Source organism: Citrus sinensis, chromosome 7 (assembly GCF_022201045.2).
Source record: "Citrus sinensis cultivar Valencia sweet orange chromosome 7, DVS_A1.0, whole genome shotgun sequence".
In the NCBI taxonomy this organism is placed as follows: domain Eukaryota; kingdom Viridiplantae; phylum Streptophyta; class Magnoliopsida; order Sapindales; family Rutaceae; genus Citrus; species Citrus sinensis.
This window is the reverse complement of record NC_068562.1, coordinates 3,045,981-3,057,766: the sequence shown is the minus strand read 5'-3', so window position 1 is coordinate 3,057,766 and position 11,786 is coordinate 3,045,981. Positions and strand designations below refer to the sequence as shown.

General features: G+C 30.1%; 1 pseudogene; it reads left to right on the top strand.

Annotated features, from left to right (window-relative positions):
- The first annotated feature begins 5,187 nt into the window (after window positions 1–5,187).
- LOC127903808 (methylesterase 10-like) lies at window positions 5,188–6,637 on the top strand (annotated as a pseudogene).
- Window positions 6,638–11,786: the final 5,149 nt, after the last annotated feature.

Genomic DNA, 11,786 nt, shown 5'->3' with positions numbered 1-11,786 from the left:
TGGAATCCTTGAGACCAAGAAAAATTGGGGTGGTCTCTCCATCCAGGATTATATGTGTTGGAGTATGGGTTGTAATTCGATGGTTTTCTTATTACACCTATGGCATTGGCTTGATCTGAGTATGAGTCATGGTCATGTGATTATGTTGATTTAGCAGTCGATAACGATGCTATTTGTCGAGCAAGACCTTCAACCATCTCCTTGACTTCTTTGATTCCTGAAGTTGATTCGCCAATTTGAACCTCATTCACTCCTTTAATTCTTCTAGTAATCCTGAGTGATCGACTCCGTTGTTGGGAATTATCTGCTTGTCGCTGGAAGAATTCCCAAATTTCTGATGCACTTTTTGACATTAGCTCTCCTCCACTTGTTGCCATTAGCCATTCTTGCACATTCGGCAATAATCCCTCCAAAAAGTATTGACATTGGTGCCATTTCTCGTACCCATGATGTGGACACTTCAAGAGTAGCCCATTGAATTGCTCTCACGTTTCGAAAAACTGATCGTCCTTTCTCTGGGTAAACTCCGAGATTTCCCTGCGAATAACATTGGTTTTATGCACTGGGAAATATTTATTCAAAAATTTTGTAATCATTTGTTCCCATGATGTGATGCTATTAACAGGCAAAGTATTTAACCATGAACGAGCTCTATCCTTTAAAGAAAATGGGAATAATCTGAGTTTAACATCATCGTCTGAAAAATTCTTATATTTAAATGTTTGACAAATGGCATGAAAATCATTCAGATGATTATATGGGTCCTCATTTTCTAAGCCATAGAATGTGGGGAGACAATTTAGCACACTAGGTTTTAGTTCAAAACTTATAGCAGCTACATTTGGGTATCTTATGCATGATGTGCTCAAATTAGCTAAGGGACTAAAATAGTCCTTAAATGGCCTCTCTTGTGGTGCTTGTAAATCCATTCCAAATTTATTTTTAATGTACTTTTGTGTGCGAAGTGTTTTTTCTAGTTCAAGGTCTATAGGTTCAAGATTAGGAAATAATGACCTACGACCATGCATGCAAAACAAATAAAATAAAAATAAAGATGGGAACAAAACAAATAAAAATAAAGAAGAGGGAGAAATTACGATACTAACCTTATTGCGCTATTACAACCTTTCTATAAAAATACACAAAAACAGATACGTGAAATAAATTAACTAAAAATAAATTAATAAAATAAAAAAAATTACAAAGAAAAATAAATTAAAAATTAAATCACAGAATTTTAAAGAAGAGAAAAAGAAAAGAAATACTAGCCTTTAAATGTAGATTCACTTTTTTTTCTTTTTTTTTAATTAAAAAAATACAAGAAAACAAATAAAAGAAATTATTCAAAAAAATTAATTCTATAAATTAAAATTACTTACCTCCCCGGCAACGGCGCCAAAAACTTGTTGTGCAAATTTTAATATACTCGCAAGCCACGTCACCATCAACAGTACATAAGAATTTTAGCCCAACAGGATCGTGATACCTCATCAGTCAATGCCACGTCATCGATCCGTCTATGTGAACAGTGTTGTGAACAGTAACGTAATTAGTACCGTACACGTGAATAGTACCGTACATATGAATAGTGCTATTTTTCCTTTTATGCTCCTCCTAAGGTTTTCGACCGTCCTGAGTTCAAAAGTGATGTTCGTTTTGCCGTCTGATCTCTCCTTTATTGTGAAATGACTATAATGCCCCTAAAATACATAAAATACTTAATTAAAATAAAACACATGTAATTAAATCACAAGAAGGTTAAATACATAAAAGTAAGGGTTGTTAGTAAGACATGAAATGTAAAATGACGGTTTTCTCCTTTATAAATATGCATTTTCTAACACTCAACACAAAGCATGCATAAAAATTTAAATTACTGAAATTTAAATGCTTTAAAATAAATTGCAGAAATTTAAACATACAGAACTTTAAATTTATTACAAACTTTAAAAGGAATTACAAATCTTACATTTGATTTTTCTTGCTTTGTTCTTCTTTAAAGAAAAATATAGAAGAAATGGGAAATTAATCTGAAGACAGGAAAATTCCTTATCGTCTTCCGATTCCTGATTCCCAGAGAGAGAGAGAGAGAAAGGAGAAAGAAAGAAAGAAAAATTAGAATTCAAAAAATCTGAGGAGTCTAAGTCTTCCTCCCGATTTAAATACAAAGACTGGATCTTTAACTGTAGCGAGTCTGTAGCTTCACAACTGTAGCAAAATTGTAGCTTCATCATTGTAGCGAAACTGTAGCTTTATCACTGTAGCGAAACTGTAGTTTTAAAATTATTCGGGTGAAGAGACATGTGCGCTTTCACTTGTGTCCAGAGGACCACCCGGCAAAACAATTTTACTCTTTTTTTTTACATCAACGAGAAAGAAATAGTACAAATAATCACAAATAATTACAAATAATATTTTAGTGCTTTATTGGAGAGAAGATCCCGAAGCAGTCGTTTTCATTGTCGTCACCAAGGGATATAAAGGGCTCTGCACTTTCGTTGTCGGATGAGCTGGCAACAGATGGCTCAGATCTAGATGCAAGCAGCTGTTCCATGACTTTAAAATATTCTTCTTCTGTTTTGGCACTTGCCAATAGAGATTGGGCTTTAGATTTTTGGGTAAGGAATGTTCCTTGGGCTTTAATATCTTTGACGGTTGAGTGTAGAAGGTTTTTAGAGGAGAGCCAATTTTCGATCATATTAACAGTCAATTTGGACTGTTCATCAAATTTTGACCCCCATTTGACTTTAAAGGTTCTTTGTAAAATTAGTTGGGCATCTTGTGGATGGTATCGGAAGTTCCACATCCATACCCAGAGAAGAAAGAAATTTGTAAGAAACAGAGAAAATGAGGAAATCGTTTCTCAAATTCTGTAGGTACATAATGGGTTTTAAAAAGATTTAGGCACTGGATGGCATTTTGGGTGAGGATTTCAGGGCATGGGCCGAAATAATTCCACCACTGCTGGAACCAGTTTTAAAGGCTTTGGACGGTTATTTTTGAGTTGAAGAAAAATAACAAAGAATGAGTTTTCTTTGGGTTTTGGATGAAAAATGTGTTAAACCATGCCTGTTGATAGTCCCAGTAAGAATAGGACAGGCAGTGTGGCAAACACATTTGAAAATTGGCGGGGAAGGGTTTTAGTTTATGGAGTTGGTCTCCCCATTGTTTTGGGCTCAAAACCTTTAGGATAATGGCAGTGGAGTAGGCTGGTTCTGTATGGGTTTCGCTAAGGAAGAAATGTTTAAATTTTACAAACTCAGTAGACTCCAAAATGCTTTGATAATAACACTAGGGCTTTGTTAAGTCCCAAGGTTTGAAAAACCATCCCTTAGGGAAAATATTTGAAATTAGTTGAAAAGGATCAGTGTGGTAAAAACCATCTTCCATGGATAAAACATTTTGAAAATGGGCTTTATCATACTAATCCGAAGTTTTCTTTGAAATATTTGTTTGGGAAAGAACAATCTGGGATGATGAACTTTCTCCAGAAAGAACTACATTTTGTAAAGAGGCTTTAGAAATTTTTTTAGAAATGGATTTTTCTTCTTTAGGGGAAATCTGACTTTGAGAAAAGCTTTGTAATGCAAGCATAAGTTCAGGGGATTTAGAAATGGATTTCATACATTCATTTACCTGTTCTTGAGAGGCGTTGGCTTTAGATTTGGCTTCTTCGTCTTCAATCATATCGATCCATGATTTGATTGGCATGGCTGATGAAAGTAATTTTTCTTTAGGAGGGGAAGATTGGGAGGCTTTAGAAGGTGTCTGGGATACAGGGTCTTTGAGGATCCATTTTCGTTTGTCTTTCTTTTTGGGCGGCATTTATCTGTTTTGAAGGAATTCCCTGGTTAGAAAATCAGGGAGAGAATTTGTATCTCCTTTAATAATATATATATATATATATATATATATATATTCGGACAAATCACTTTCAAAATTAAAGAAAAGGGTAAATTTTAGGGACCTCCCCTGAGGTTTGAAGTATTAACATTTTAATAGAATGTATTGATGTAATTACACATACCTCCCTTGTCGTTAGTATAAAAATGCGTATGGTGTTAGTATAAAAGAATAAATATGTAAAAGCTTATTTAAAATTCAAAATAATTCAAAATTAAAGCTTTAAGTTCTTGATGTCTGTGAAACATTGCTTGGTTTACTCTATTATCTAGTGGTGTGTAATGACCAGTGGACAAAAGTAAAAAAAATATTCACAAAATAAAGCATGCACTTAGCTTTCTCTTTCATCTACGCAACACCCAACCATTTCGTCTTCCTAAGGCTGTGAAGAAGCAGCTGCATTTGCCCAAAACCTTTTCAAGATTAAAAAACATTTTAGCTTCAATTACGAACAAGAAGAGTTCTGATGGTGGCCGAAGTCTTCCATGAAGCGAGTACCAGCGGCGAACGACTTTATTCGCAACAGGAGTGAGAAAGAAATAATATGTAGGTGATTTTGTTGAACCTGAGTTAATTAAACCTGAAAATGGGTTCTTTGTATCTTGAATTTTTTTTTTGTGCATGTTGATTTCAACAACCGTGGGTTTTGATTTTCCTCATTTTGAGCTAATCAAAGTGTAATGATAGAAAACTTTAGCCTTTATGTAAATTTTGATTTAAAAATTAGTGGGTTTATCACTGTTATGAAGTTGTTCTGCACTGAGCAAAGGAATGAAAAGAGAAAAAAAAAATCTTTTCTCAATATTTTTTCTTGACTTATCCTTGTTTTGAATTCTTTTGCGTCATCATCGTCCGTAATTGATTAATTTGCAGTTGGAAACTAGAGAGACTCGAACAAAATCGTAGCTTATATGGCATCTCCTAGTTGTAGAGATATAGTGGTTTTATTTTAAATTACTTTGGCATGTTTTCAGCACCTATTAGAATTTTTGATAATTCCGTGCTTGTTCCACAATTTTTTTCCTTTTTTTCTTGGCCACTCCTACTGCATTCTCTTTTTTGGTTTATTTTAAGCTGTGGTAGCTGGTGAAAAGATTGATTATATTTTATGACAATTCATCAGCTGCCTGTACCCATCGGTTCTCATTCATTTTATTTAATAATTTATTATTTTTGCGGGAAGGGTGTTTTAATAATTTTAACAGTCAACTAACGGTCAACTTAACTGGTAATTAACAACGAGGGAAGTATGTGTAATTGCATTAATACATTCTATCAAAGTGTTAATACTTCAAACCTCAGGGAAGGTCCTTAAAAATTACCCGAAAAAAAAAAAAGAAAACTTACCCATCGTTTTTGGAGTTAGAATCTCTTGAAAGCCCCAAAGTTAAAGGTAGGCTACGGAAAGAGTTGACTTTCGTAGCGATGGAGGAGAGGAAGCATTTTGTGTTAGTTCATGGAGCTTGCCTTGGAGCCTGGTGTTGTACAAAGTCGTGACCCTTCTGAAACTTGCCTGTCACCATGTGAGTGCTATAGACCTTGGAGCTTCTGGGGTCAATAGCAAGCGGCTCGATGATGAAATTGCTTCCATTTCAGATTATTTGCAGCCGCTGATGGAGTTCATGGCCTGTTTACCACAAGAAAAAAAGGTGATTTTGGTTGGTCACAGCTACAGCGGCCTCTGTATTTCTCTTACCATGGAAAATTTTCATAAGAAAATATCGGTTGCAGTGTTTATCTCCGCATATATGCCTCACTACAAGTCTCCACCAGCAGCTCTCATACAAGAAGTAAAGAAATTTTTCTAATTTTTTATATAATCAATTAATTTGTTAATATAATATCTATAAAAAAATGCATCTTTCATTTTAATTATTTACGTGTTTGGTGTGGTTGTCAGTATTTTAACAGGACCCCAGTGGAGTCTTTACTGGATTGCCAATTTACATTCAACAAAGGCCTGGAAAATCCGCCAACTTCAGCTCTCTTTGGAGCAGAGTACATGAAGACCGTGCTTTGCAAGCGCTGCAAGTTAGAGGCAAGCCATCAAGTTCTTCATTAAAAGCATACAAAATTCCATCGCATGTGTTTTTTTTTTTTAAAGTACACTCAAATTTTCTACTTTCGTTAATAATCGATAATATTAAAAAAAATGTCTATCTGACATTTCGCAAGAAGGAAGAAAATTTCTACTTAATTATTCTTTAATTGAGGTAGGAATTGATTCTTTATGTTTCAAAATGGGAACTCGAACTACTACTCACACATCTCGCCACTTAGACCTCGGCCTCACGCATTGATTAATGGGTAACTGAATTTGTGTCTTTCCTAATTAATTAATTATTCACTTTCATGATGCAGGATTTGGAACTGACCAAAATGTTGGTCAGACCAACGGGGTTTTTCGTGGAAGATTTGTCCAAAGAATCTCTGTTGACAAAAGAAAAGTTCGGGTCGGTGGATCGAGTTTACGTCATCTGCAAAGAAGATGAAGTGATGAAAGAGGTCTTCCAGCGAGCGATGATCGAGGATTACCATCCTAAACAAGTTGTGTCAATTTCTGCAGCTGGCCATATGGTCATGCTTTCAAAGCCTGAAGAGCTTTGCCAAATTCTACTAGAAGACATTGCTCACAAATAATAGTATAATATTGTTATGATTTGTGATTAATTTTATTATTATATAATACAATAATATCTCCACTACAATGAGAAGATCTTTGCTGGGTGGGCAATCTAATTCAAAATAGAAAGAAATCCAATCCAATCCAATCCTTACTATTATTTATTGCATTCCTTGATATCATACGTCGTCGGCGTGGTTGTGTTTTCAAACGGTTCTTTACACGTGGTTCAGTCCGCATGCGTTAACTTATTCAACAATCAGCAAGTCGGCAGGCAAGGCGAGGTTACGAAAGTCAAGCAACCTAAATGAGGACGCACAGCACAGGACTAATTGGACCCGGTGAATGGTGATACAGGGGTCACGTGCGTGAGTAGTGATCGGTCGATCGTTGTTATTGATTATTTATGACCCAAAGCACTGAACCAAATTGTATTGTTATCAAATATGATTACGGAAAGAGGGACAGAGACGTATGGTGGTCACCTTCCACTATTGTTATCAAATATGGAGTGGCGACAAAATCGATTTCAGATTGTGGTCCAATTCATATATATGGGTCCGCTTAAAATACAGCCGCTGTATCTCGTACAGCTGCTTTTTTCTATTTTTTTAATTCAGTACGTAACGGCCACCGGTACCATCGTTTTAATTGGTTAAAGAGGCCAAAATTAAAAGGTGACTATCACACAGATCCCTCATTTTAAGTAAATATTAAGAAAATCAATTCCACATTATTAAACTATGAAAGACCCCCTCAACTTTAAAAAATGAAAATATTTCTTTTTTCTTTTAATTCATGGAAAATATAGTTAATATATTTAACCTATGTACTAATGAAAAAATATAATTAAATAATTAGACTACTATATTTAAAAATATAATTATATTATTTTTTTAATATTATGTTATAAATTAAATGATATTTTGCTTTAAAAAATGTAACTTATATACTAATGAGAATAATATTTAAATATAATAAATTAAAATAAATTATATATTAATTAAGCTATTTTTATTATTATGTTATAAATGTAATGATATTTTGCTTAAGAAACTATCAAAACAATTTTATCATCTTTAATTGCATTACAATCTAAATATCTAAACTTATAATGAAATCAATTTATTTCTAAATATTTGGAAGAAATCAATCTTACTATCTCATGATACACATATAAGGATTTAAATCTCTACCTACTAAAATGAGGGTAATGTTCATCCAACTATCGAATTATTATGATTCCAAACATGTAATTACCCCTCAAATACTGTTGTTGTTATTATTAGAGGCTAACATTAATATGTTTTATATATACCACAAATATAAAGCATCTAATATTTGATATTTTTAAATAAAACTCACAAACAATCTTTTATGCAAATTAATTCATACAAACTTATGTAAAATTAATTACTTTATTTAATCTTTTTTGTTATAATAATTTTTTTGTTAAACATTAATCAAATTCATAATGGTACATGACATGGATAATTACAATTTAAATGCAACTAATATTGAATAATGTTATATTATATTGTACTTACAATTATATAATTTAAGCATGGCAATTATATTTCTAAATTAAATCAAATTATTTGAGTAATACTGCACTCACTAGATAGTTACATGATTTGTAATTTGGTATAATGAATGATGCGCAATTATCACAAAAATTGTTCAATCTTACATTTATATCCATATTTTTCTAAAATTAAGTTAATTTATATAACAACTAAAAATAATAAAATTATATAAAACCATATAAAAATATAAAAATTATATATCCATTTTCATATTAAGTAGTATGTTTGACTAAATTTACTTTTGAAACTCTCTATTCTATTGGAGAGAAATATAATCTTATGAATCTATTTTTATTTGTGCATGTTGAACTTGTTATAATCTTATCTTATGTGCAGTGAAAAATGTTTTTGTTGTACTTCTAACTAAATTTTATATATATAATTTTATTCTAGTGGTAAAAGGAATTGAATTTGAATATGATTTTTTTTCAATATAGCTTAATAACAACTAAATTTGAGCCCATAGATTCAAACCTTAACTGTTTTGTTTTGAACTCAAATGATTTACAACTAAATTAACTGATAGCCATAATTTGATTATTAATATATTTACATAGTAGTGTATCTCATCTATATTAAATTATTAATATAGTTGTAAATAATTAATTTTATATCAACAAAATATATACATATATATACATACAGACATATATATATATATATATGTGTGTGTGTGTGTGTGTGTGTGTGTGTGTGTGTGTGTGTGTGTCTATATATATATATATATATAGACACACACACACACACACACACATATATATATATGTATTATGTAAAATTTTCACATAAAAAAGTTTTATCTTGGCGGGTAAAAATGAAAATATTATTTACAAAATTACAAAAATGAATTTTGAGATTTTGAACGGTTACAACAAATCTATCTATGGAAGTTTTATTATTCATCAAACTTTTATTATCTTTTTTATTAATTTGAAAACTTTCATATTTTTTTTCCAATTTCTACTAATAATATAAATACTCACATTATGACATTTCTTTGGAAACCCTAGCCGCTCTCCATAAACCATCAAAGACGCTCACTCACGTCAAACCCTCACAAGCCAACAAGCGAGCAGTTGCCGCCGTCTTCATTCCTACGCCCATTACGGTCCTATGTATCAGCATTTGAAATTTTGAATATTGTTTATTGCTTCGCAGAATTATTTTCTAATATCATTTGGTTTTCTTTTATACATGCAGAGACCCTTATGATCTAACAGCATCTGAAATCTAGCTTTTGAAAATTGTAAATTGATTTAGTTTTGTATTGGTTTTATTTGGTGCTAAAAGTTTTTAAAATTATTTTCCCGCAAGCTTGTAAAAAGTTCTCATATACCTATTTGGATGAATGGAATTTTTTATTTGATTAATATTTTTATGCACTGGATAAATTAATAGGGCATTGTAATTTCATTTACAAACAAATGCCAACAAACCATTTAAAAAATAATAAAAATACGCCAAAATTATAATCTTATGTTATAACTGCTGGGTTATATTTTTTTAATGCCATATTAGTCATGATAAAAATTGAAGAACTCTTTTAGTTGAGTCCTAAATAATTGTATTTCTAGTTAAGTCCTAAAAATTGAATAACTTATTTTGGTAAATGGAAAATTATAGGGATATTTAAACGAGAATGATACTCAATTAAAAAAAATAATGTTAAAAATTATAAGTTTTTGAATGGACTAATGCTATATAGTTGAGTAATGAACAAGAATTGGCTACCATCTAATTCGGTTGTAAATGAACTTAATTTTTGTTTAATTCATCCTCCAATTGAGCAATTCTCTTTAACTTCTTTTAATCTATAAATTGAGTTCTTATTCTACAGGTATTCTATGATTTCTCCATCTTCAAAGAGCAAGCAAGCATTGAAAAGTTGAAATGAGAGATTTTTGTGTATTATTTTTTTACTTTTTAGTATATCTAAAGGTTCAATTGTACTCTTGGAATTTGAGTGAAATTATTAATGTGAAACTCCATTATTAAGTGCAAACCAAAATCGTATTAGTGAATGTTGTTTCTTATACCATAGTGTTATGTTGTAACACCATATTAGTTGGAATATCCATCCAAATATATTAAGCTTTTAAAAATAATTTTAGCTACTAAGATCATTTTTGTTTAAGTCGTGAAAAATGATTAACTTATTTTGTTTGTACAAGGGATAATCAAATTTATGATCATATCTTATGAAGTAATGAATATTGATATTGAATAAATAAAGATACTTTCATTATTGGTTATTAATTTTTATGACCTATAAAAATGTATTGCAATTTGGAGTAATAAAAAAATAGTTTAAAAATAAAAGTCGACATTATTGTTGAATTGCGGTGTTGAATTTACCTATTAGAGAAAAATATCCTTTCAATATTTAATTTAGGAAGAAAAATTAATGTTTAATATATTTTCTTCTTTCTTGATTGCATTGATTTTTTTATTTTTTTATTTTACAAAATATTGTTGAATTTGAATTGCGTTTATTGTGTTTAAAGCATTAATTAAAGATAAATAAATTGTGGCTAAGTAGAATTGGATCAATGTAATACAAATTTACAAATTTTTCAATTTTAATATAAAAGTTAATTTTCACAGTTCATGGGATAATCATAAAATAAATAAACAAATTTTGGTATAGTAATAAATATGAAATGGTATGGTATAAAGTGTTGCTACTATAGTAATAAATGTTCATAACCATATTAGTCATAATAAACTCTTAAAAATTATTTTAGTTAAGTCTTGAAAATTTAAGAACTTATTTTATAAATTAAAAATTATATCCATACTTAAAAACGAAAAAGAAGGATACTCATTATTTAAAAAAAATTGTTAACAAATCTCATGGGGCAAGATAGTAATAATAATAATTTTAGTAAGAGTAAAAAAAATAATAGTGATAATAATACAAGTATAATATATTAATATTTATAATTAATAGCATAAATTTTTGGTTGAAGTAATAAGAAATTAAGAAAAATAATTTGAAAAGAAAACAGTGGTAAAAATTTAATTTGAATTAAAAAAATCTTAATTCTTGATTTATTTTAGTTTAAAGATAAATAAATATAATTAATTGAATTATAAAATGGGCATAACATTTATAAAGATCAAAAGTTAAGTATAAATAATTTCAAGTTCAAGAAATCTCTTGAAGTCAATTGATCCCAAAAAAAGAAAAAAGAAAATTCAACACAAATAGATTAAGAAAGTTTCAAGTTTTGTTAGCTCAAATATGTTTTATAACTTATGCCATCATAATTTTTAAAAATAATTTTTTGGAGAAGCATAGCAATTGCATGCGCTCTTAAATGTTATTTTTTATTTACTGTCGAAGTTTTGAAAAATTAAAGAAATTATTTTAAAAAGTAAAGAGAGAGATGAAAATAAATGCATTAATTTATTTTAACAATAACTAAAAATAGTCAACTAAAATGATAAAATGAGAATAAATATGTATAGAGACTAAAGCTCAAGTATATATACAATCAAGTTCAAGAGATCTCATGATATATATAAAAGGGAATTAGGTTAAGGACCAAAATATTGGAAAAGATTAAGGGTTACAATAAATGTTTTTCAGTATTATATGGTAAGTTGATGTTTTATAAAATAGTAAGGGTTCAAACATAATTCAACTTATTAAAATTATTGTTTCCGGTAAT